Genomic DNA, 3,932 nt, shown 5'->3' on the forward strand with positions numbered 1-3,932 from the left:
CCGACTTGGTCCGAAAAAAGCCTGAGCCTATTTTTTTTGGTCGAGCAAAGCTCAAGCCCGCAAAAAAGCACGGTCATTTTAACCAGGCCGAGCCCTAGCCGAAACTTTAGGCTCGCGAGTCGGCTCGACCCGGCTCGTTTACATCCCTATGTACAATAGCGAAGAAGTTAATTAGTCCATTTTTATTTTTATCATGGGAAGTCGATTAATTTGTAACAATTGCATTATCAATTATTAATCTAATGACGCGTTTGATTGCAAGTATTAAATTTTCATGGAAAAAAATAAATTGAATTAATCGACTTATTTGCATAGAAATTGTAAATGTATTCGATTGATTTAATTTTCAATTTAAAAAATATTATATTTGTCTGGTTTTTATTAGTTGATAGATAAAAGAGAGTTGAGAGAGAGAGAATTTTTTGGAAAATAAAATCCTATTCCCTTAAAGAAAATATTTTCCTTGATTTTGAGAAAAATATAGTCATGTTCCATTAAAAATAATGTCGGTCAAACAGCACAAAAGTAGAAATTTGAATGGAAAAATATTGGCAATCAAACTCACCTTAAACGTTTGGTAATTTTTTAAAATTGATTGTAGAAGAATATGCACCATCTGGCATCCTATAAGAAGCAATAAAACCGTATTTTTTTTTTTTTCCATATTCCACTTTTATTTTATTCCTTTATCTATTATAAAATATCAATTTTAAAATTAATTACTTTAAAATAATTCATTTTCTATTTTATGAACTATGCTTTTATAAAATTTGAGATTTAATATGCATAATTTTTTTTTCCATTTTAATTTATTGCCTTCGAAAATATTAATAACATTACATATTGTTTTAGATGTAAAAATAATTCTTAGAAAGTATTCATAACAACAACAATACAGAAGGATATTATTATAGTTATAAGTGACCATTGAACCCTCTAGCGACATCTGTCAGAAGCTGAACTGATGGAAAGTTCGTACCGAAAGCTTAATTCAATTTAGTGATTATATATCAACACAATCAATGTTCTAAAATGTGGAAGGCGTGAACGTCAAGCATTAAACCTTATTAGTCTACGTGTATTTCTTAATTTTAATATTATTTTAATTATTGTAGACTAATACTTAAATAAAATAACACATACCTTAAAAACTTAAAAAAACCATTGTTACATATTTCCAGGTTTTCAAAATATAATTCTCAAAATGAATAATACTCCAAATCAATAATTCTTGGCTCATGAATGGAGAAAGCTATGTTCATAGGCCGAGTTACGTAGTCAACCTAGAGTTGACCGTCTATTTTCTCTAGGTATAACAATAAATCATTCGTTAATCAAAATGTTAAAATTATGATTTTAAATATGCAATTATTTTGAAACAAAAGTTTATCATACACTTAATTGATACTTTCTGCAGCCATTTTTTTTTCCAACAAAACAAAAGTTGATTTTCTTAAAAGCATAGTAATATCAAACCAAAACCCAATTAATAATTAAGCTGACAATATAAATCTCCAAGTTCAGAGTCATATAGAACATTATTTTCTTACTATTTTTAAACCACCATTGTTAAAAACTCGAATATACGGACGTATGATCAAATGAAATGGTTTGTTAGTGTGCTGATTGACACTCTTAGAGAGATAGCTAAGCACCATGGGTGCCTAAAATAGCCAAGTTTCGTGACAAAATACTCTTGAAAGAGGGCAACAAATGATTGTCGGTGGTGCAATGACGACGCCGAGTTGCAATTGTGGGAATTACACGCATCTCAGCACTGCAATTCGGCGTCCCTCATTGCACCACAGAAAACCATGTTGCGGAAGACTAGATATTCCTCTCGAAGTGATCAATCCCAAAACTTATGTTTAAAACTGAATGGCAGCACACTTTATATGGAGCTGTGTAATGTGTAGTTGTCCATTCTTTGAGTGATACGATAAGATTTGTTTTAGAAATTGAAGGGATTTAGGAATCTGAATAGTATTTGGCTTTGATTCTCCAGACTTTCTGGAGAATGTAATTCCCTTTGCACATCTAAAAAGGAGTGATTTTCTGTTGTTTGCTTGTCATTGTCAAATTGTCCTAATTTTAGTATATATCTTTGATTGTTAATCCAGTACTGTATACTAAACATGTTCCTTGTGTAGGGACGTTTACATCTTATTTATCTTGTGATTGTCATTGTCATTGTAAGATACAAAATCAAGTAGGACACATATCTTCTTATCTTTTATTTATGGAAAAATTACCTAGATCCCTACCTTACAAGTTTTAATTTAAAAATCAGATACTAATAATTTTTTAAATCAAAAATCAGATATATTACTATACTCCATCACATCAATCCACCCCACCCTCACATTCTTCCATTCAATTTTCCCCAAATTTCAGATGAGTTGGTTTGTGAAATTTTGTGGTTCTTGAGATCTATAATAGATGACAATCTATCAAGTTAAGCGGCGATTGGTGGTGGTGTTGCACTGCCAATTGCCTATGATGGTATTGTAGAATGCAGATATACGAAAATGGAAGAGTAGTTGTCGAGTGGGTGGGATGGTGGAGGTCCGATGAGCATATTCCTTCTTAGCCTCCCTCTTTTTCATCGGGCTAGTTCGGATGATGGTGGGATGGGGCATAATTTGTGTAATTTGTGATTATCAAATAATTTATAACATATGTGATTTGCGATTAAATATTTCATTGTGATAAATTGTGTCTTACATGACTATTGACTTGTCGGATTTGTGATTGTGATCCATAGTTTTTGTAATTGTGAATTGTTTAATTAAATTATGAGTCACAACATCTTATTATAAGCACAAATGTGACCACTTGATTTTTTAGTTTTTTTTTCTCAAATTTGTTAATTTTGAAATTGTTCTTTGAGACATTTGTAGTTACAGATCTTTTCCTTTATCTCTGTAGTAGTGCTCCAACATATCACACGGCCATGATAATGGCTTCTCTTGAATTTTCATAACCACTTACCGGTTGAATTCCCTTTTGAGTTCTATCTCTTAAAACTCATTTTCAATCATACATTTTATATAATTGATTCACAATTTTTATCAACTTTTCAATCACATATTTATTGACTTTCATCAAAATTTACAAAAAACTGACAGAACTCTTCTGTTTAGAGCAATGTTCTTTTCTTTTTATTTTAAGATCCCAATTACAATTAGCCAAGAATGATAAAGTATTCTGCCCATGTAAATGGAAACGAGAATAAATTACAAATTAACTACACAGAAACTAATGAAAAGATGTTATGTTCCAGCACATATTCCTCCTTACCATTTAACATATTCTTTTTTTTTTAGTAGGTAGAGCATATCAAGATAACAAGAATAAGAGAAAAAGAAAAACATAAATATTGGACTATATTTTTTATTTAATTTTTCCTTCTTTTTAATATTGTCCAGCCGACTCTAATACTTCTTAGGAAAGACATCTAAGTAAACAGAACCCTGAACTCTCATAGCGTACGTAATACCAAGAATTATGCGTTAAAACTTGTTGCACCTTGGGTACGCTTGATAGAATCCCACTGGATGGTCAAGCAAGGACTTATATTGCATGCTCGTCTTCGCCCCCGTTTGGCACTCACTTTTTTCAAAATGTATTTTTCTGTTTCCTCTTTTCAATCACACATTCTTTATTAAAAAAATATTACACGTAAATTAAAAACTTTTCCTTATTTTTCAACTACACACTTCCCATCAAGTTACTATTTTAAAATACATTTTTACATAAAAATGACTGTTAAACACCCTCTTCATTAATCATATCAAGTCCTATCCACCGCCAAACTTGCATTTAAAAAAAATAATAAAGGAAGAAGAACTTTATCAGGTCATAATATACAAACAGAAAAATATGAATTTACCATGTCATCTACACTTTATCAAATGCTTGAATTAACTTTC

Source organism: Olea europaea, unplaced genomic scaffold (assembly GCF_002742605.1).
Source record: "Olea europaea var. sylvestris unplaced genomic scaffold, O_europaea_v1 scaffold2103, whole genome shotgun sequence".
Classification (NCBI taxonomy): Eukaryota; Viridiplantae; Streptophyta; class Magnoliopsida; order Lamiales; family Oleaceae; genus Olea; species Olea europaea.